Here is a 23191-nt window from a genome sequence, read left to right on the forward strand (position 1 = left end):
TCACATCTGTGCATGTATGTCAGTGTCCCCATGGGTACAGACATCCTCTCCTGTGCACATGTGCGCATGTGACAGGTCTGTGTGACACACGTGTACCGAAGCCACTTCTACAACAAAGAAGACGATGAGCTGCTTAGGCGTGTGAAGCACATCAGATCTCAGTGGCCTACTGGGGGCTGTTATGCTAACTGCGTGTCCATTCTGCCTAATACATAAATTACTAATGTAAATTAAAGGATAATTGAAGCCCTTTAGGCCCAAATATTTAAATTATTTAACAGGCAGTCAGGCATAGGAGAAAAAGGGAAGAGCTGAGTTTAACACCCAGAGAAAAAAGTGCTAACTCAGGCAGGGAAGGCGGCCCTCTCCTCCCCACCTCCCTCGCCTGCTGCTCCCAGATAGGGGTCCTCTTCCTGCCTTCTCTCCCTGCTCTGTCTGCATCGCCTCTCCCCCAGCTGCGCAGCCTCCCAGGAGGGCTTTCCTGCTTGCTAAGCACTGCTGGGGCCAGAGGCAAGGCTGCCTACCCAAGGCTCCACCAGGGGTGCCTCATTCAGCTTCTGCTCCTTGGAGGCAAAACCCAGGAAGACCCCAAGATACTGTGACCCAAGGGGCCCCCAAACGCTGCAATCTGAGAGCTGGTGACAGGGGCCTGGGTGGCTTGGATGGCTCCAGGGAGAAATAAACATCCCCTTCCCCAAGATCTCCTGAGCCCAGCAAGGAAGTGCTAGAAAAAGGGGTGGTAGGGGGTGTCATTGAGGCCACCCTCTGTGACACAGGGGACAAAGAAAGGCCACTAGGAGGAGGTGAAGGAGTGGCAAGTCATATGGGGACTTCTCCATCCTTTCTTCCTTTCTCTGAGGTCTTAAGATGGACCTCCTGGGTCCTGGGGTGTCACCAGGACATAAGCAAGACTCTCAGATCACTAGACAGCCTTACTTTGCTTGGCTCCTCCATCCTGGGATAAACTAGATAAGGAAGCAAACCTCTCCTTAGGCCTTCAGTTTGATTTCTATGGAAGCTGCTGCCTGCTTTCTCCTAGTTCTATGTCACAGAACTCCAGCCACGCAAAGGTTCTGTCTGGTCACTGCTCACGTCCTAGTCAGGTTCTAGGGGCACACAGGCGAGGAAGGCCCAGCATCAGGTGTCCAAAACAGCCCAGCCAGGCTGGGGAGCGGTGCCAGGTTAGAGTGCAGAGGGTCAGGTCTGGGGAGCCCAGAGGGCCAGGCCTCCAGCTGACTTGGGCGCAACGTCTGGGGGCCTATCCAACCGCAGAGCGCACAGTGGGCCAGAAGGAAAAGCCAGGGCTACTCATCTCTCTCCTCTCCTGCATGTCCCCTCGTTGCGGGTGGGTGTGGGTGGGGGGTGGACAAATAGAGTAGTGCCATCTCCATGGGCCCCAATTCCCTCTTTACACACAGTACCTGATCCAGGACACCTTCCCAATGTTCTGGGGACATTGGGGATATTGACTCTGCTGCCTGAGCGGCTGCTATCTGTGTGTGTGTAACCTTTGTCCTTAGATAGAGGTGGTGTCTTTGGAGCAGGGAGGGGATAGACCTTTACTACCCTCATTGTCTCAAAGAGCCTCTGCCAAACAGCTGGTGCTCAATTACTGTCTGGTGGCAACTTCCTGGACAACCAGCTGGGCCCAGACACATCCCTGGTGCACAATCAGGACCATCGACTGTCTCATGGGTCTGTGCAGGAATCCGGGCAAAGTCCAGGGCTAAGACACTGCTGGCGCCCATGCTCCGAGCAGCAGGGGCAGGACCAGGCCATCCAGGGCAGCCTGCAGGGTGGGTCCCCAAGCACAGGGAGTACAGAGCACACTGCAGGGAGCACAGAGAAACTGGAATGTTAGGGACTTGCCTATAGGGAGGCTGCCCCTGGGTCTGGAGTTTAGACCTATCCTGTGACACACACACACTCTCAGCTTTATCTCCCTCCAGGGCAAGGGTGGGGTCAGTGGATCCTGGTATGAGAAGTTTTGCCAGCGTTGGGATGATTCTATTCATTCTATCAACCTCTCATCTCTCCTCCCATCTGTCCATAAATTTACCCACCCATCCAGATGTCTGTCTGTCCTTCCCTTCTGCCTTTCCTCTCCCCTTCCTTCCTTCCCTAGCCAGCCACTGGCCTAATCATCCCTCCACTGGTCCCTGATGCCTAACTGACTGTGTACTCTGCTGATATGTGGCCTGGGCCACTTTCTGTAGAGAAGGAGCTCAGGGCACCTGCAGGCAGCCCCACCTCTCTGGGGGGACCCTCACCATCCTGAGCCCCATCCCACCAGATCTCCTCTTTTCCTGAGGGCTGGAGAGCTAGAGCCAGCCCTCAGGAAGGAAGCTCACCATCCTCTCCCTTGCGGTCCTGTGCCTTGCTAGGACCTCTCCATGTCCCTTCTTTCCCCTCAGAGTCACCCTTCTCTGGGGCTGCAGCACCCCCCCACACCTCTCCAAGAGGCCCTGCCAGCTCTACCCCTGTGCGGGGAGCACCCACTGGTGGCTCTAACTTTCCCCAGGTGGGAGCCTTGTTTCCCCAGCTGAGCCACCAGCTGGTTAGTGCCCAGGCTGGGCCTCCGTCTACTGCCTCCCCCGGCAGGCCATCCTCACTCCCTTGCTGAGACTGAAGAAGGGAGAGGCACAGGCAGAGCACTGGATGGTTTATGCAACCATCACAGTCGGGACTCCACTGGTACCTCATGAGGTAAGCAGCACCAACACTATTCGCTCTTTTGGTGGTTGTGGGAGTACCGGGGATTGAACCTAGAGTTTTTACACAAAGCTACATCCCTAGCCCTTTAAAAATTTTTATTTTGAGATACTTCTTGCTAAGTTGCCCAGAATGGGCTCAAACTTGTGATCCTCCTGCCTCAGCCTCTCCAGTAGCTGAGATTACAGAAGAGTGCCATCACGGCCAGTTCATTTGCTAGGAGCCAGGACCACAAGCTGGGTCACACAGAGACAGAAGAACCAAACTCCATGGCAGCGCTGCAGGGCGGGGAGCTCCAGGCACCAAGAATATCTGCAGACAGAGAGAGCCAGCCAATCTTCAGTGGCAGCAGGGGATGGGCAGGGGCTGGAGGAGCCCAAGAAGCAGGTGAGGCCCAAACCACTTTACCCTGCTGCATGCCAGGCTGGCATGGCTCCTGGCCTGTCCCCTACTGCCTGCCAGGGTTAGGGAGGGAGAAGCACATCCTCTGGATGGATCCATCCCCTTGCCTCACCCCACCAGAGGCTACTGGGCTGTCTCCTCCCCCAGCCCACGGAGGAGAGCTCAAATCCCAGCCCCTGCCTGAGCCTCAAGGCCTCTCAGTCTGTACCCCCAGGCCGCCTCTCTACCTGCCAGGCCCAGCAACAAGGCAGAGCTGCAGGCAGGTAGGAATCCCCTGGGATCTGTCACACTCATGCCTCTGGCGCAGATCTGGGGCAGCCCTGGAACCCCAATTCCTAGCAAGCATCCAGGTAAGGCTCTAGGCAAAGCTCTTAAGGGGCCAGCAGCCCTGAGCTCCAGCTTGCCAAAGAGCCAGCGTCACACCACATAGGAGAGACAGAAATCTTTTCAAAAGTGGTCCCAGAGGGTGGGAGGTGGAGGTCAGAGAGGAGAGAGCCTGGGGACAATAGTGAATAGAGTTGGGATTATTTCCTGAACTCTGACTCCTCGTGGGAACGAGGTTATGAAAAGCTTCTCTTAAAATGGTTATTATTTAGTGGGCTGTCCAAAATAAACACACACATGCACTGGACGGAGCCAGGCAGGAAGTGAGAAACATCTGGGAGACATCTGGCTGCTCGAGAACGGAGAATGGGGAAGCGGGTTGGGGAGGGCTGTAGGGAGCTGGAGACAGCCTGCATGCCGTGGTCACCCACAGTTAAACACTGCCACGCCAGCATGCCCCACCCATGGCACAGCTCACGACAGGCACGCACACAGGCACATGCGCATGCCCAGACACCCGGGCAGTCCCGGGGACCCGGCGGGCTCGGCTCTCTGTGAACACACATCTGGGAAGCGGACATCCTTGCCGTCAGCATCCTTCCCTCCTCCCGTTCCTTCTCGATGCTGCTGTATTTATGACTCGCAGCCCTCAGTGCGCAAGCTGTGTTTTCCTTCCACCTGCTCCCTGGTGATCCTGGACCAGAAGCTGAGGGAAATGCGGACAGCCTGGCTCCTCCTGAGCGCAGGGCCAACCTGCTCTGCCCGAGGTCTCTATCTCCTCCAGCCTTGGTTTCCCCCTCTGTGAAGTGGGGTGTGACTCTCCTGCCTGGCTCCCAGGAGAGAGCACTAGACAATATCTGCTCAGCTGATATATACTGCAAGCCTCCTGTGGTGAGAGATGATGGGAAAAGTACTGGGTGTCATTTTAGGGAACCACGATCAAACCTCAGCGTCCATGTTTTGGGTGTGGCTACATAACCTGAGAGTTCTCAGTGTGGGGATCCACCTTCTCACATAGGCACTGGCCCAAGCTGCATGAACACACCTGCCATCACCCCATGGAGACCAGGGCTGGGGGACCTTCGTTGGCTGTACCTTGGGGCACATGTCACCATTTCTGTATGGCGAAGTGGTGTGTGTGGGTGGGGAGTCCTTCAAGGAGACCCTCTGTTATGCATTTCTGGTCTCCAAAATTTCTAGACCAGTACTGAACCCAGAAGAACAGCTGGTGAATAAATAAATATAGCAATGTGAGTTTGGGCAAAGAGCATAGACTCTGGAGACAAGACACCCAGGTGCAGACCCCGGCGGTGATATGTACTAGCTCTTGACCTTGGGCAAGCTGCTTCTCTTTTCTGGCCCTCAATGTGCTCAACCATAAAATGAGAACAATGCTTAGCCTCAAGAGATACGTAGCGTGACACGTAAGGTCCTTCACACCATGCCTGGTGCTTGGTTGGCACTCAAATGTTATTATGAGGTACAGGTTTTAAAAGTAGTCCCTGCCCTATGACCTTAGGTGATCATTGTTGTTGTAGTTATTATTTTCTTCCCTACCAGGTGCAGAAGGCCTTCTTGGGACAAGAGGCCTTCCCACCTCTCCAACCTTGACCATACCCCCCAGGGACTGGGGAAGGGAACCAACCCTGACTGAGTGGCAACTGTGTGCTGAGCACTTGATGGATGGCAACTTCCAGAAGCCTTGAGTGCTGTGTGGTCCAACATGGTGGTCACAAACCATGTGTAGCTGTATAATTGAAATGAGAAGTTCTGTTCCTTTCCTGCACTAACCATGTTTCCAGTAGTCCATAGCTGCCATATTGGACAGTGCAGAGAACATTTCTATCACCACAGGGATGCTCTTGAGGAAGGTGGATAAATGGGAAAACTAAGCACAAAGCCCAGGTTCTTTCTGCTTGGCACCAAAGTATCCCCCAGCGAGCTTAGTGGATGGGCTGGGGTCCTTATCTGGTGTTCCATGGTTGTACCTGGTGGAGGGCAGGGGCATATCTGGTGTTCTGCAGTTGGTAGGACTGAGCCTAGGGCACAAAGGGTAGCACAGATGGCTCACTCTCCCTTCACCCAGGCCTCACCAAGGTGCCTCATACATATGTGAGATTCTGGAGGCCACTGACCATGAGCTGAGACCTAGGGGTCCATGGGAACAGATGATGTGGCCTGAAAGGGCAACAGGCATTCTTGCTCTGCCAGGCCAGAGCCACAACACTATGCAGAGATAACCAGGGCCACGCAGGAGACAAGAGCCATACAAACACCTGAACTTCAGGGTCACCACATTCCAGCTGCAAAGAGATTCCCCGAGGATCTCGTATCCATGCACTGTGTCGGTTCCTCTCATGGGAGGAGAGGCAGTCAGTAGTCCATGGCACCCTCCCACCCCTAAGGGAGAAGAAGGCATCCTGGCCTGATGGCGCAGGGCACAGATAAAGAAGGAGCTGCTTGCTCTGCTGCTCGGCTTCTCCTCTCTCCCGGTGAGCTCCTCTTTTTCGGTAGATCTTGCTCTGGGACCTCGAAACACCTCACGATGGATTTCACTACTTTCTGACCATCTTGTTTGGGGTACCCTGAGCCTGTTTCATCTGTACAAGGGTGATCATCTCAGCTGCTGGCGAGGTGGGGTACACTCATGTGTGAAGCAGCAAGCCCAGAGCCTGGCATCTGGTCAGTGGGCATCCCTAGGAAGGGGGAAAGAGGGAGCTGAGACAAACTGGCCCACTGAACCTGACTCTCCACCCACTCCATGCCCAGGAAGGCCTTGGGCTCCACAAAGCAGATGGGCAGGCCGGCTGCTCTGCAGGTTCTCTGGGCACTGGGCTGTGCGTGAGCATTTCACTGCCAGCCAGTGCTTCTCACCTCCCGCCGGGGGATGCTAGGTCAGCAAAAGCCTCTCCCGGATATGAGAGTATCTACTGTGATATGCAGAAGGCCACCTGAGCTGTTATTATCCAAATTGTTAGGAATTAGGACTACTATGAACCTGGCTTCCACCCACCCGATGGCCCAGAGACACCCCTGTTATCTTGTCCTTGGGGGCACTGAGTGGTTTTGGGCATTGCCTTGGGCATGGTAATGGAGACTGTGTCTAGCTCTGCCAGCCTGTGATTTAGAGACAGAGATCTGGTGAAGTGCCAGGCCAAGGGGGAGATGGGCCTGCTGTCTTGGTGCCAGTGACCACTGTTCTTGTTCAAGTCCAGCCAGTTTAAGTCCCTAGTCCTCCTGGGGACAGTGAGATAAGATGTTAGGCCCAGTCCTTGGCCTTAGTGCTCACTATGGCCCCTGGTTTGTTCCCTGGGCAGACCCATTCCACTGTGGATGCCATTAGCCACCAGGTCCTGTGATGCAAGCTGGCTCTCTGACATGTCAGAGTAGGGCTGAGGAGCAGACAGAAGCAAGTGAGGTGTCAAATGCTTTTGTCGGAGGCTATATGGGGGGTACTGTGGCAGCCACTCAGTTACTGTCCTTCCAGGGTACTCCTTTGACATGGGCCTAGGCAGCCTTCCCTATAGCTGATGTGAGTCACAACCAACTGGGTCTCAAGAAACAGGGGCCTTAGGAGATCTGGGTTTGGGATGGAAACCCCCACCGGGTGCCTGACTTCTCTGAGGCTCAGACTCCTCATCTGTAAAAGAAGGGTACAATTCCTGCCTGCAATGGAGTTAACACAGGCAGCGTGCGCAGAACAGCTCCCAGCACACCTCAGCGTGACTTGCAGCCACTCCAAATCCAGACCAACCACACAAATCCCAGAATCCTGATTCCCAGGCTGTTAAATTAAGAGAGGCTTAGGAGGTCACTCCAAGTCTTGCACTCCAGGCAGGAGCCCCCACCAAACGCCTTCTTGGTTCATGGGCACTGGTACCCAGGAGACTGCCTCGTCTCTTCTATGGGCTGCTAAGGAGCCTTGTTCCAGCTTCTCAGCCACAGGCATTCTGTCTGGCTAGACAGACAGATGGCCAGAAATCTCAAACACGCCTCTGCTTTTCCCCTGTCCCATCCTCCCCTGGGTCTCTTAGAAATGAGACTGAGTTTTGGAGAGGTAGTCAGGGTGTGGGAGGATAGAAGGCAGCATCTGCTGGGCCTGGAGGAAATCATCATTGCTGCTGGCCTTTGCCCACCCATGACCCTGGAAGGAAGCCATTGTGTGGGCCTCTTGGGAGGCTGGAATCTGAGGAAGCACAAAACCGGACAGGAGTTGGGGATGAGACCTTCCAGGCCTTGCCACCCACGCCCACCTGCTGGCCTCGTGCCCATGGCTTGAGCCTGCTGGAGACAGGCCATGAGCACCAACAAGCATGGCTGGGGTTTCCAGTTCTCAGGAGCACTAATCATCCTTCCCAGATAGCCTTCCTGCCTACATTCCTGAGGATCCTTGGTCTATCATACAGGGGTCACATCTACTGCGTCCGCACTCCACCCCCAGCCCAGTCTGTGCCCCCCACCACATGACCACACAGGGGACCTGTTCCGCTTCCCACAAATTCAAGGCCAGTTCCTTCAAGATCAGCAGCTCCCCGCAGGGCTGAATTTACGTGCCCAGAGTTGACATAGTCCCACCTAGTTCAGTTCTGTGCATGCTCCCATAGAACCCACAGGACAGAAACCTGGGGCACTGGCCTAAGGAATCTGGGCTTTGGGACACCGGGAACCCTGTGGGACTGGTCACCACCTGGGACCCACTCACTCAGCAGGGGCTCACTGCCCACTGCCCAGGGCACCGTGCTCTCCCAAGAGGCATGGGCTATTCCAGCCGAGCCTTGTCCTGCCATGTACCAAATACTAACATCAGCATGAGGAAGAACATGGTGGGCACTCTGGCAGCATGTTTCCCACAGACCCTCACAGCCCTCTAGGGGGTAGAACTGCTAGGGGTGGGGAACATGAGACAGAGGGACCTGCCACAGGTCAGTGCAAGGAGCTCCTGACTGATAGACCCACAGCCTGCTGCCCTGCCCTTCTCCTCTGCCTCATTCATTCCCTGTGCATGGCCTCTGGCCCAGCAGGGACCCCTTCCCCACGGCCAAGTGTTTGTGGGAGCATTTTCATCCCATAGCCTCCAAACTACCCTGCTGCTTGTGAGCCCAATTCTAGACCACTAGGAGAGAAGCCCTGGGGACCCAGTTAATATAGGGGAGCAGTTGGCTGCCCTTGGGATACAAGCTCCCTAAGGACAGCGGGTGGGCTTAGGGTGACAGGAGGATAGACCACTCAAACCTGACCTTGCCATCCCCACCACCAGACCAAGGCAGCCCAAGCGAGGGGAGCAAGCACAGAGTTAGTTAGCAGGCCTCAGTTTGCAGGACTGAGCACAAGAAGCTCCAGACCCTTCCCTCTGAATGAAGCCTGGGTGGCCACGGGGGACATGTGCGAGAGACTAGAGACACTAAGAGGAGGAAAGAGTAAAGCGTGGAGGGGGCTCACGTCTCTGACTAGGTCTGTAGGCAATGCTGGACATTGCAAGTGGGGTGACGGCAGCCAGGAAGTTCCCTGCTGCAAAGGTAGAGCTGCCCTGGGGAGTGATCCTGCACAGTTCTGCCTCTGTGGGCCCTGACCAAACTCTGGAAGGGTCTACCTGAGTTCTGCCTGCAGCTCCATCTCACGGGGAGACAGGCTGGGGTCCAACAGGAAGCAGGCTGTCCACCTGGGCTGGGACTGCTGCTTTCTCAGTTTTAATAATCACACTCCCACTTACTCAGTTTTTGAATGGCCCTAGATTTTTGCCTGAGGGAGTCACAGGGGTTTGGGCTATTTATGGTGAAGTTAATGAGGCAAGGGAGGCAAAGGAAGCGGCCTTCCCTCCTGCCAGTTGGAAGACAGAGGAGGCTCCCAGTCCCCAGTTACCTGGGCGACAATGGCCTCTCTCCACCTCTCCAGTTCGGGTTACCACCCCTCCTACCCCAGACCCACGCAGCTGGATGTTTCCAAAGACAGAAAAAAAGACTTAGCAAGTCCCAATAAGGAGCATCCCTACTCCCCATTACAGAGGCCATGGCTGAAGCAGGAGGCTTCCAACACAGACTTTACTGCACACCTACTTTGTCCTGAACACAGTAAGTGGCATGCAGGATATGCCAGGCTTTGTCCTAGGGCTTTCATGTATGGATTCACTGAATTCTCTCTGCTCTTATCTCCATTTTACAGGGAGAAAACTGAGATCTCAAGAGGTGGGCGATCAGTAAGGGCCAGTGATTAGAACCGGCAGACATGGGTTTCCCATCCAGGCTGCTGATCCCAGAGACCCCTTAAGCACGGAGGGAAACTGTTCCTTCTGTATAGTCTCACTGAAATTTCATGACCATGTTATGGGGCAGGTTGCTATTAATTCCTTTTGTGGTTGAAGTGACTAACTCAGATTGGCTAAATAATTTGTCAGGGACACCTGGCCAATTAGTGGGGAGGGTGGGATCTGAACCCGGTCTATTGCCAGAGCTTGTCCACGAGTCTTGATGACCAAGAAAAATGGGCCCTTGGGGAATGTGGACCTGGTCTCCAGAAGCCCTCTGCTTACGGGGCTTCTGGGCTCTCACACCCAAAGGGATCAAGTCTCTCTCTTTGGCCTCTGCTGCTCCACAGCCACCCTGGGGCCCTGGCCCTCCTCCATGCCGGGGAGACCCCTTTGTCCACCTGATTCCACTTGTACCTTTTTCTGGTGCCCCACCCACATCTCAGAGCCCCGCCCACACTCCTCAGGGAAATCTTCAGCCTCCCAGCCACCGAGATCTCTCCGCTGAAGGACAGAAAGTGTGAGCTCTCTCTACAAGGCCATCCATCTTCTCATTCCTAAGCAGAATTTCGTGAGCTCCTTAGGGGGAAGTTTTGGGTTCCCTTGGATCTAGGCACATGGGAAGGGGCCCCATTGTTCCCAGGAGCAAGGGCCCCTTGGCTTCTTGAGGCCACCACAGAGCTTCAGGGGCTGAGCCTGGGCCTCCCCACCCATCCCCCGAGGAGAAGCACAACAGACTTCCTTTGCAGAGGGGAAACCACAGCACAGCTCACTGTGAAGTTGTGGAGGAAGCCAGAGGGGCCGGGACTGCAGTGGAGGCTTAGGTAGGGAGGTCAAGGTGGGGTGGGGGAGCCCTGGACCCAGCTCCCAGAAGCACTTTAAGACTAAGTGGGCGCTGTGCTGACAGGTTAACGGCCAGCTCCTCCCAGCCCCAGGCTGCATATTTACGAGCTGAAAAGCTCCAAGGGGGAGGCCCAGGAATGGAGCCTGCACCACCTGATCCTCAGCCTCTGGCTCTGGGGCCAGGAAGCCATAAAAAATGATCTTGCATCATCGCTTCCTTTCCCCCAAATGGATTTTTCGGGGGTGGGGAGGTTGGGGGCAGGGAAAGTGTGGGGTCCTTTTCAAAGCCTGCAGTGTCTGAACAGCCATGGAGGGAGCCTGCGGGGCCTCCTTGAACTGGCTTTCCCCAGTCCCAGGGTCCCTGGCTAGGCCTGGACTCCTATTTATGTGGCATCTACTCCAAGCCAACATCTCATGAACCTCCCAACAACCCCAGGACATTTGACAAGCTTGGGAAATGACTCTGTTTGTGGGCTCATCGCTCCCCTGTTTCCTCCTGCTCCCACCCTGGCCTCTCATGTTCTCGGCTGATGTGTCAGACCTAGAGAGGGACAGGAACTTGTCTAAATTCACACAGCATGTTAGGCAGAGCATGGCCTAAATCTAGGGCTCCCAAAGTGCAGTGCTGCAAGGCCACAGCGCAGACTCCAAGAGACAAAGAACAGATTGTGCCGTGCAAGTGGGAGAGGTGAGGCTGTTCCCTTCCATTCTGAACTGGTCCCCCTGTCTGTATTCTGCTTAAATGAGGTGCTGGTCTCAGGCCGGCTAGTGAGGAGCAGCTTCTCCTTTTCAGGTGGAGGTCAGGGGCTATAGCAGCTCTGGCCATCCTCAAGATCAGTCCCCAGAGCTGCAGGCTGGGCTGAGAGCCCCCCCCAGAACCCCATTCCCGTCCCTAATTGTCCTCCATCCCCGTCTGGCCTGGGAAGGGCCAGTGTCTCCCACAGGATGTGGCCCTGTCTGGCTGGCTCAGCCTCCAACACATCCCCTCTGGGCACAGTCCAGGCCCAGGGCTGAGGAACGCTGACCACGGAAGTGACCCCACCCTCTGTCCCCATCCCAGCCCACTCTGGCACGGCCCCCAGGCCACATATCCACTTGAAGCGGATCAGTCTGACCCAGGGAAAACAGTCCTCAGCTCTCACTGAGCTGGGGGCTTGGCTCAGGCTTAGCAAATGGTGCGGGGTGGAGGCCTGCCCCGTGGGGCAGTGGTTGGCTGCTGGGCCTCTCTTGGTCACACCCCTCCTGTCTTTCTCTGAGGTCTGGGTCCCCTCCCTGGTGGCCCCCTGGTGAGGGGCTGTCTGCAGATAATCAGAGAACAGATTCGGAAAGAAGGAGGAAAAAAAGCACTCAGGCGCCAGACAGGATCCTTATCTTCTAGGGCGGAATGTCAGAGGCAGCAGCAGCAGCGGGGCAGGGAGTCCTGCTAGAGGCCCAGCATCTGCAGCCTGGGAGGGTGGAGGGGACCCCCTGGACCCTGGGGAGATGGGGGAGGGGTGGCTGGTTATGGACCAGACAGACAGGAAGGACTCTGGCCTGCCAGGAGGAGGCCTGGGTGCCCCTCCAGCCTGCTCTCAGAGCAGATCTCCCCGATGTGGTCAGACTGGGCTGGGGCCTCTATGCTTAAACAGAACAAGGGAGGGGGCTGAGGTCCCCCTCCCCGGGGGGTGGGGGGGTGGGGGGGTGGGCCGGAGCTGGCCATGCCCCATCAGAGCCCTGAGACTCTGGCCAGGTTTCCTGACCAGCTCCAGCTAGAGCCCTCACCTGCAGGGAACAGCAGGCATCAGCTGCTGGGATCCTCGGACAGATACCATCTAGAAAATACCATGAGGGAAGGGGATGTTCTGCCTGCGGCATGGCAGGGGCCCTTTTCAGAGTGGAAAGCAGGTTTTCTGATGGGGGCCTGTGTCCCCAGGGTGGTCCATAAATCACAGGATCTCACAGTATGGATTCCCTGGCCTGGACTGTGGGTCTAGGCTGAATCCGAGGATAAAGCCTTGTCTGCGTGGGACCTAGCAAAAGCCCCAAAGTGGGCAGCGTCAAGTGGAGATCAAGGACACAGGCCCTAGATCTGGGTTCAAATCCAGCCTCTGTCACTTTCTGGCTATGTGACCTTGGGCAAGTGTGCTCAATTCCCCACCGCCCCTGGTCTTAGCCTCCTCGCCTATAAAACAGGGGTGATGTCTCCAGCTCTAACATTCTGTGACTTACACTTGACCTAACAGCTGGTGCTTTGCCCCTGAGAAAGTAGAACTATAATAAGAAGAGAGCCAGGAAACACATACAGTCACACAATATCAGTCAAAGAAACTCAAAAGTGGGTCCATGTGTTACGGGGCATCCATGGGCCAGCTGTGTGGATGCTGATCCTAATTTTCTGATGGCCTCAGCCAAGAGAAGTGGCCAATTCATCTCTTAGGCAGGAGCGACAGAGGAGGAAATGCCAGCAAGGGTCCTGATAGAGAAGAGCAGACTTCTGGCTGGCTGGGCTGGGCTTTAAAAGCATGCTCCCCAGTGTCCCAGCCCCAGCCCCAGGAGGGCCTGGCTGGCCTGTCCCCCAGCTGTCATCTGCAGGGGCTGGTCCTTATTAGCTGCTGTGGCAGCTGGAGGGTGGGTGGGTAGGAGGAATTCTGTAGGCTGCGGAGCCATAAACTAAAGCCGGGCAGGGACAACAGCCACCTTTGGGCCTGGAGAGATAGACCAGGGTCTGGGGAGAGGGACGGGAGGAGAGATGCAGTAGGTGAACAGGCCGGGCCAGAGGGAGGGGCAAAGGTGAGAGCTGGCTGGAGCCTCCAGCTTTTCCGGGCTGTTATTCTGGGCAACTTTTTATTTATTCATAGGTTGGGGATGTGGCTTAGCATCTGTCAGCTCAGTATTTATTACAAGCACATCAGCCTTGTTCCGAAGACCCTGTGATAGGGCTGGCGCAGGACCCCCTCCCCCACCTCCTTATAGCCAGGGCACACTAGAAAACCTGCAAGGGAAAGCTGGAGGCCCCACCTTCCTGAAAGAAGCCCAAGCCAACTCTTGGTTTATCTTCAGGGAAACACAGGCTCAAGGCAGAAGCAGCCTAGCTCAAGGTCACAGGACAAACGGTCCTTGATCCTTAACTTGTCAGCTTTCAGGCCATCCGAAGAGACACATGGGAGCAAAAATACCCTAGACCACATTTAGAGACGTGACACTGACCTGCCTGCCGGTCCCAACCAGGTGCAGGCAGAGTTGGGTGTAAGGTCACAGCTTTGTGTGCAAGGTACCCAAACTCCCCATGCCTCAGCTTCCCGATACTCTGCACAAGCAAAGTTATTAGACCCACCTCACAGCCTGGCTGGGAGGACTGCAGGAAACACCAGGGTAACTGTGAAGTCTTGCACAACTGGAATTTATTTATTCATTTATGTGCCACATGGGCTGGGCTGGGAAGAACAGAGGCAGGCTGGGGACTGATGTCTGCCCATGATCACCAAATCCCTTTCTTGTCACAGTTTCCAAGGAAGCCAGGAGGCAACTAATAAATCAGCAGCAAGAGCCCCCTGTTAACTGGCTGACGACATGTAAATGACCTAGCATAACGCTGGGGGTGCCAACTGGCGGAACTGGTGGTGACGTCATAAGCCATCGGGCTCCAAGCCTTCCCGTGGCCTGAGGTCAGCTTGCAGAGCAGTGGTTCCTCCCCCACCAGCCACATGCCGAGCCAAGAGGAGCCTGGCACTGCCAGGGCTGGGGCTGGGCCACCAGCTATGATCCTTCGAGTTCCTCCTCCCTCATGCACCCGACCTGCTTCTCCTCCAGCACCCCCTCCCCACTGCATCTCAGAACAGCATTCCCTCATGAGCACAAGATTGCTGCTTCTCATATAACACATAAGCTGTGGTGTGAACTTCTGGTAAATGAAGATCTTATTTAAAACTGTGTGCTATCAGGGGAAGAGGAGACCGGTTCCAACACAGCTCAGCTGTCTTACCAGGAAAAGGAGGTGCTGGGGTTATTGGTGCCCAGTGTGGCCAGCCCAGGAAGTCATCAGAGAGGAGCCACAGACTCCCCACTCATCTACAAGGGTATCACTTTCCCAGGAGGCTTTGGTGAGATGAACAGCCCAATGGAATCCAGTTTGCCATGTGGAACACATAGTGGCTTAACTCTGTCGGGCTCTCCAAGAATGGCAGAAACTGGAATCAGAGAGGCCTTGGACATCACCTGATTCCGAGGTCTTGTACCTTACCCGTGCAATAGAAAACTGAAAGATCCCAATGCCCACCGCTGGCCTTACAACCCAGTGAGTCAGAATCCCCAGGTGGACCTAGGTTAAGGCTAAGGAACATGGAAACCTAGAATTGCCCAGGGTGGTTTGTCAAAGCTCGTGTGTCCAAGCCTGGCCCAGATCTCCGAAACCTGACTCTTAAGTACAATCAATGTTGGCTATTCACCAAGGGCGCACTCTGCACAGGACACGGTTCTGGGCAGCAGGGGCACATCATGGAGCATGTGGCAAGGTCTCGTGGGGGGGCAGCCGCTAAGCCACCAAACACCTATGTTTGGTACACACAACAATCCTGACAGTAGTAGAGAAGCAAAAGAGGCACAGGGTCAGGGAGGTGCTGCTGTCCAAGGAGGGGACTCTGAGCCGAGACCTGGAGGGTAAGGAGCCAGCCATGCCAAGTTCACCAAGTTCTCCCCATGAAGGGGCACATTCACTGACATGGCAAGCACAGCTCTTCCCCGAGACCCCAGAAGACACACTCTTGCCGACCTGCCACCCCACCATGTTTCAGGGCACCTGGCTGGACCGGAAATGCTTGGGACAGGCCAGTGGTTATCAGGGCTGCCCCCTTGGTCCCTCAGGAAATTCCACAGGCTGTTGGAGTGAAGGGGACTTTAGACAACATAGAGTACTCAGTGTCTGTTGGTCAGGGGACTTTAGACAACATAGCGCTGAAGGCTGTAAGGAATGTGAGCTCACTAGTCCACTCACCCCATTAAACAGATGGGGAAACTGAGGCTCGGAGAGGGGAAGCAATCTGCTTTGATGTGGCATGTCAGCTCTGAAAGGGTTAAACAGGACAAGGACTCCCCCACGGAGCTTACTGGCTGCTGTGAAGCCCACTGTCCTTCCACCTCCAAATGCCAGTTGCCTGTTGCTCTCCCTGTAAATAACCTGTGTATTCCAGCCAGGGTTCAAGCCTGGGACACACCCAGGGAGCAGGGCTGGGGGAAAGACTTTCCTCTCACTGGGGAGCCCATCAAAGGCCAGACAGAATGGTGCCAGATAAAGCCATGGAATTTGGAATTTGGTGGGATCTGGAATTTCCCTCCTGGGAAGGCTGGCCCCAGCTGTCCCCCACTGGGAGCATCCAGAGCAGGAGTATGACACTCTGGGAATGGAGGGGTGACCCAGGTAGCCAGGGCCAGAGACCTGATGGGCACAGAAGGCAGACTGGGCAGGGAGAAGGCTGCCTGGTGTCTTTAGAATGTCCCTGCCCTGGAGAGGCAAGCTGGGTCACCAGGTCACTAGGCAGAGTGATTACTGAAATTGATTTCTAACTTGGCCACTGGCCTGCCCTGGCTCAGCCCTGATTTCCACCTTTGTGGTGCAGTCCAGCTCACTTGGTTTCAGCTTTGCTGAATGTTTGGGATCAGCAGCTTCCCTCTCTGAGCCACAGAATGGAGGTGAGCTCTTGCCTGAGGAACAGGTACACCTCCCTACTCTCTCTGTACTCTCAGAGCTACAGTCACTGCTCCTAGTCCCCTGCTGAGAGGAAACAGGGTACCCTCTCAGGATGATCCAGAATAGTCCAGAATGCTTTTCTTCTTAATCTTTCTCAATCATCAACTCCAGCAAGAGTGGAAAAGTGCTGGTGTGGGTGAAAAATCAGAGTAATGCCACCACTTCCAGGAGGTAAGTCAGGCTGGTCACTCTCTCCCTACATCTGCCTCAGCTCCTCCAGCTGTAAAAGGGGAGCAGAAACACCATGGAGACACCATGAGGCCATGAGCATAGGTACCACCCTGACATGAGGAGATGGCAGGAAAGCCAGAGACGCCACAAGGCTGATTCTCATGCCAGCCATCACCCAAGCCAAGGGGACACTGTGCCCTCACTTGCCACATTAAAGGATTTACCAGTCACCTTTCTGTTGTTGCTGGGACAAAAACCCTGACACCTGGGGCTTAAAGGAGGAGAGTGTTACTTTGGTTTACAGTTTTAGTTTGTGATTGGTTGCTACAGGACAGAAATAGCATGGCGGAAGGGTGTGGCAGAGCAAAGCTGCCCAACTCACGGTGTCCAGGAAGCAGAGAGCAGCAGAAGAGCCCAAGAGGAAGGGGGCAGGGGCCAGACACAGGCCCCAAGTTCAGGCCCCCAGGACCCACCCACTCCATAGTTTAACCCAGTAAATGATCAAGATTGGCCATCACCCAAAGTCTACCAGGCTGCAGTGCCTGAAAAGCACTGAGGATGGCACCTCCTGTCCCAGGAGCACTAGAATTCCCTAGGAGAAGCCTTGGAAAAGAAGTCCAGAAAAGTGAGAAGAAGATACCCCTAGCGGGAACTTCTGTTCCGCTGCTCTTTCCTGCAGAGACCAGGGCCTCCGGGGAATGGGCAAGTGCTCTGGTCCAGTGGGCCAGGGTGGACAGGAGAAGGACGGTTTGCTTCAGGCTCCCAGTGCCCCCACCCAGGACACCCAGACACTCAGCTGGCCCTGCCTCCTCTTCTGCAACCCCACAGGATTGGGGTGGGTGGAGGGCACCGTCAAGGGTGTAATAAACGCCTTATTGACTGGCAGGCAGAGTTCTCAGGCTGGGAGCACGCCCTTCTGCAAGCCTGCCAAGGTCCTCCTGCTCTGTGCAGGCCATGAGGTCTGGCTCAGCCCCTTCCCTCCCAGCCTCACTGACTGCCCCTGAGGCTGCACTGAACACACTCCAGCCACCCTTTTTGGGTAAAGGGGCTATGTGACCTAGCTGAGACAGGTCAGTGGGAAAGCACGGTCTGTCGCTTAGCCGGCAGCTCTCTATGAGATCACAGTCACACTGGAAGAGTCTGTACTTTACCACGCAGGTCCAAAATTTTCAACTCAGCATCCAATCACCCCACATATAATCACTAAGCATCCAGCACTTCCTGGAACGTGAGGGAGGCACACAGGGGAGAAGACTGGCCCCTGCCTTGGGGAGCGGGTATGTGGTGGGCTCATGGAAGGAGCACTGACCACAGTTAAACCAGACTGGGCTCTGGTACTAAAGGTTGGGAGATCTGGACAGATCACTTCACTTGCCCAAGCCCCACACCTTGTGTTCTTCTGCCAAGATCTTCCTTCTTCCCAGGGTCATCACAAGGACCAAACCAGACAGCACGTGCAAGATGACCAACACGGGTGCAAAGCAAGCCTGGCGGTGTTCCTTGTGCACTCAGTGGGAGGCAGGCCAAGGTCTCAGAGGGCCTGCGGTACCCCTGGCACACGGGTGGAAGCCATGTGGCTGGACTCTTATTGCCAAGGTGACAGTAACCCTCAGCATCTTCTGCAGCTCTGTAATGAATGGAGGTGTGTGTGTGTGTGTGTGTGTGTGTGTGAGAGAGAGAGAGAGAGAGAGACAGGGACTAGAAAAGCAGGACTCAATGAAGACCCAAAGAGGAACTTGAGGAACTTGCAGATCTTATATGTAAATGGCAAATAAAATTATATCACACAGCAAGCAAAGCCCTTTACGCACACATGAACTAATTATCACACGTCCTTCCTGCCTCCCATCTGTGAAGCAAGTCATGTGAGATTCATAATCCCGGTCTCACAGAAGAGGAAGTCAAGTCCAGAAGACTGAAGGAATGAGCTCAGGACCAACAGCAGCAAAAGCCACTATCCATACTGGGGCAGCACCGGGAACCTGGCCCAGAACCAGGCTTGCTACTTGGATACACGAGCAGAATGGAGAGGAGCCTCTGAGAGGACGCAGGGCGTATTCAAGAGGCCAGGACAAAGGCTGGGGATGGAGCTCAGTGCTAGAGCACTTGCCTAGCAAGTGCAAGGCCCTGGGTTCCATCTCTGGTGCACGTGCACGCACACACAATAGATAACAAGAAAGGGGTGTCTTTCATGTCTTTCTTACAAAAGGCAGCATGTGTGCCTTGTTTCTCTCATCTCTCAGTCCTAGAAGTCTCTTATCAGTCCACTGAGAGCTTTAGCATTCCTTTTCACAGCTATGCAGTACTCCTATTGGAGGATGTTACCATCATTTATTCACCTACTTCCTTAAGTCATTCAGGTTATTTTCAAGGCTGCAATGAGTAACCCTGTGTACTTTATATTTCTGTATTGAATAAAGTATACCTTCAGGGAAGACAAGTGGGGTGGCGGAGTTGGAAGGTAAGTGTGCACAGGAGAACCTCAGTTCATGAATGCTTTCGTTTGTGAACAATTTGGTTTGTGAACATTTGTTTCGGTTTGCAAACTCGACAGCAGGTGACAAACACAACTGTGATCATCTTTCTCAATCAAACATACAAGTGGCCATCTTTTCCAGAATCATGGAACAAAGTGAACCAAGGCACCACTATATGTAGTTTTGCTAGGTATCACAAATTTCCAGTCCAAAAGGCTGGACCAATTCGCCTTCCCACCAGAGATGTCTGAATGTTCCGTCCTCCTCCACATGGTCCTGGTGTTTAATGTCTTCCAGTCTGGCAAGTGAGAAATAGTATCACATATTTGAATTATTTATTTGTGGTATTGGGGATTGAACCCAGGGCTTTTGCATTGAGCTATATCCCCAGCTCTTTTTAATTTTTTTTTTTTTTAAATTTTGAGACAGAATCTCGCTACATAGCCCAAACTATGCTTGAACTTGCAATCCTTCTGCCTCAGCCTCCTGAGTTACAAGGATTACAGGTGTGTACCACCATGCCTGGCTCACAGTTTTGTTTTAAATACTTTACTATGAATGAGTTTGAGAGTCACTCTTGTATCTTATTTTGTGAGCTGTTTGTGTCCTTATTCCTATCTTTCTATCTGGTTTTGATCCCTTGATATTTGAGAGTCCTTTCTACATCAGGACTTTATATACCTTTTGGTCCTTTGTGTATTGTTTGTATATGTCACAAGATATTTTCTCTCAGTTTGCCAAATACATAGTCTATTGACTGTTTTGGGTGCTGGAGATTGTATATACCCCGCCCAGACTACTGTCTATAAGGTATTTTGTGATTCTTTTTTCAAAAAATTTTATGTACTAAAAATGATAAATCTTTTATTTTATTGACTTTGGACCCTGAGTTACTGTTAAAAAGCCTTTCCTGACCCCGAGGTTAAGGAAGAAATCACCTGTGTTTTCTTTCAGTAGTTGGATCCCCATTTGCAGTTTGATCTTAATCCGCATGCAGTTTATTTCTCTGTACAATGTGAGACATGCATCAAAGTTTACCTTTTTCTGAATGGCCATGCAGTTGTCCCAGCACCATTTATTAAAAAGTCTGCCTTTACCCACCCCAATGATCTGAGAAACTGCCTTTGTCATGTACTACGTTTTCATACAGATGTGGGTCTAATTCTGGACTTTCTGTTATCTATTTGCCAACTCATGTGCTATGCCACACAGTTTAAATTAGAGGTATTATCGTATATTTTACTCTTTGGTAGAGATAGTTTTACTCATTCTTTAACCTCTTCTTATGCTTCTAATTGATTTCTCCTGCTTAACTGCATTGGTTAATGCCTCTAGCAGAGATGGTGGGGCCTATTACCAATCTCAATGGAAATGACTCGTGTCTTCTCCATAAACACGTCTCTAAGTCGAGGACTAGGATTGATCTATCTATCTCATCACGCTAAGATGTATCCCTTAATTCCTATTTTCTTGAGTGCTTATCCCATGAATAGGTGAAGGATTTTGTCCAAAGTGTTTTCAGCCTCTATAGAAACAATCATACGATTTTGTTTCCTTAAGTTCATTAGTAATGATGTTTGACATTAATTTAGACTATGCTATCAATGTTAATGGGTTAATCATGGTGGGGTACTTGGGACTGAACCCAGGGCCTTTGCACGCCCAGCCTTCCCTGCTTTCTTTTGAGACAAGGACTCACTAAATTGCTCATCCTGGGCTTGAACCTGCAATCCTTTTGCCTCCCTCCCAGAGTGCTAGAATTCCAGGCCTGCACCACCTGGCCTAGATCCTTAATGGGTTAATTTTGAACCAAACTTGCATGCCTGGAATAAATCAGATTTAATGAGGATGCATTATTATAAAATGAAAGAGAATACAATTGGATAGCAATGAGCACAGCCACCATTAAGGATGGAACCTTTTCTTTTTCCACATGAATGATATGATTCAGTCCTTAGATGGCTATGTGAACAGGCTTCATTATTCCCATTTCTCAGATAAAGAAACTGAGACCACAATGGTGACATCATCTGGTCACTAGCAGACTGCTGGCAAACGAAGGAGACAGGATTAGATCTTGGATGTCAAGGATTCCAAAGACTAATGATAAGTGGGCAGTGCTGCTCAGAAGTGGGAAGGGGAAGACAGGTGGGAAGTAGAGGGGTAGGAAAGGGACCCTGCCCCTACTTCCCAGGGGGGATCATGGTCCTCCTTGACCCAGCCCAGGCTCAGCAGAGAAATGGTGTGAGGCTGCAAGGGGCCATCAGCAGTCAGCGTTGGTGGGACATCTTGGAGTCTGGTGGCAGGGAAGTGAGCAGTCATTGAGGCCACCCTGTCTCTTCCCCACCTCAGCCTTTCCTTCTCAGGCTCTGGACATTGCATGCAACGTGGAGAAGGAAGTCTGTCCCAGGGTGAGGTGGGCTGGGCGGAGATGGGAACAGAGGAGAGAACTCTGAGCTCACCTATCCTGCCTGCCCCAATTTCTAAGAATACTCTACCGGCCATGTCCTACAGAATCTCCAGCGGGAGTGGCAGATGGTGTGCTGGCCCAGCCGGCATTGGAGCGGGCACTGACACTAACTGTCTCTGATGTGGCACCCGGGTGTCTCTGCTCTAGAGTGCTGGACATGTGGCGGGGCACAGAGAGGGATGGGAAGTGACCCAAACTTTTTGTCATTTGGCTCTATAGCCATGGCTGACCAGGCACAGGGAGAGGCCAGGGCTCAGCCACCAGTGGGCAGTGGGCAGGTTCCAGCCTGGAAAGGGAACATGGGTCCTTCCTCGCTGTTGCCCAGCCATCATGTTTAGGAGGCACCACAGTCCCCGAGGTCACAGCCCCTGCCCGCCTGGGGTCACAGATCGCAGCCTTTTGGGAGTGGGGGACAGGTGCTGAAGCAGCTCTTTGGTGCATTCTCCTTTGTTTGTTCCTTTTCTGTAAACTAAGGCTCAAAGCAAGTGAGTGATTTGCCCATCACAGAGGGGCAGGCTTGGCCTTAGAGCTGAAGCTTCCAGCCTCTGAGTGCTCGCTGAAAACCTCCAGATAATCACCAAGTCACCTCATGGGCCGTCCTAAGCCACACCCAGGTCTCATCTGGATTTGGGCATCTGGGAGGCATCGCAGGAACCCCTGGGATGCCCTGTCCTGTCTTATGTCCAGTACTCCCCATGACAAGTGGAAGGAAGCAAGGAAAAAGAGGGGAAAGAGGAGGAAGGTGACCCACAATTTGTGGGCAGATTCCCTTCCAGGGTAGGAGACTCAGGGACCTCCCTGAAGTAAGATACAGACTCAGGGATTTGCAGTTAGTAGTGGAGCCAGAGTTTGAACCCAGGCTTTCTGATTCCAGGGTGGACTCTGTTTATTTGGACAAAAGCACAAGAGAGGGTAAAGGACTGGCCCAATACCATCCAGCAGATGAGTTATATAGCTGAGATTAGAGTTCAGGCTTTCTAATTCTTAGTTCAGGGCTTTTTCTGGCCTTTTCCCCTCTCTCCTTCCCTTTGTGTGTGTGTGTGTGTGCTCACACGTGCATGTACACACATGTGCACACCTGTGTGTCTGTCCATCTAGAAGAGGGATGGACCAGCTGGAAAATGTGGGACCAGATCATATTTGCAGTAGGGGTCACTGTACCCAGCTCTGGCTGTCCTGGGCTGCCAGGCAGGAATTCCAGATCAGCCTGTGGCAGGGACTCCTGGCAGGGCCCAACGGGCACCCAGCTGTGAAAGGCAGAAGCTGGGCCAGGCTTAGCACTGCCTCGGCCAAGGGCCTGGGGGTGTTTAACCTCCCAGGGATGCTCCATGGATGTTAGTGCTGGATGTGGTGCCAGCAAGCACTTGTGCAGCCAGGCCCCAAGGCCAGATCCACTCTCCTGCACCAAGCGCGGCTCCTGCCAACAAGCTGGTGGCAGTTGCTATGGAGGGTAGGGGCCTGGAGTCAGCCCCTGGTCACGGGCCTGCAGATGTACCCTCTTGGCCCACACCTGCTTGCAGGTGGACCTATGTCCGTGTAAGGGGCATTCTCTGGGGCCACTAGGAGTGATCAGTGGGCTTAGGCATGTAAGCAGGAAACAAAGATTTAAAGGGGCCTGTACCATGTGCCTTGTGCGTGCCACCATGCAGGTAAGTGCAAAGCACACCAGCACATGTCATGCTCTGCTATCCTCACACCAGGCAGTGGAGTGCAAAACGGAATTAATTCCTTGTGGCTCCACTGACTTAGGGAAAGGGCTCTGACCACTGAAGACTTGACTGACTTCCGCTGTGCTTGGCAGTAATAAGTGCTGAGAGAAAGGCAGCAGG

At 53.6% G+C, this 23191-nt stretch overlaps 1 protein-coding gene across 2 annotated transcripts in view; it reads right to left on the reverse strand.

Annotated features, from left to right (window-relative positions):
- The window catches only part of Unc5b (unc-5 netrin receptor B), a 75246-nt gene that overhangs the window by 42880 nt on the left and 9175 nt on the right, over positions 1–23191 (reverse strand). The window lies entirely within an intron of this gene.

Source organism: Heterocephalus glaber, unplaced genomic scaffold (assembly GCF_053883595.1).
Source record: "Heterocephalus glaber isolate CG9 unplaced genomic scaffold, H.glaber_assembly_v1.0 deba00001497, whole genome shotgun sequence".
Lineage (NCBI taxonomy): Eukaryota > Metazoa > Chordata > Mammalia > Rodentia > Bathyergidae > Heterocephalus > Heterocephalus glaber.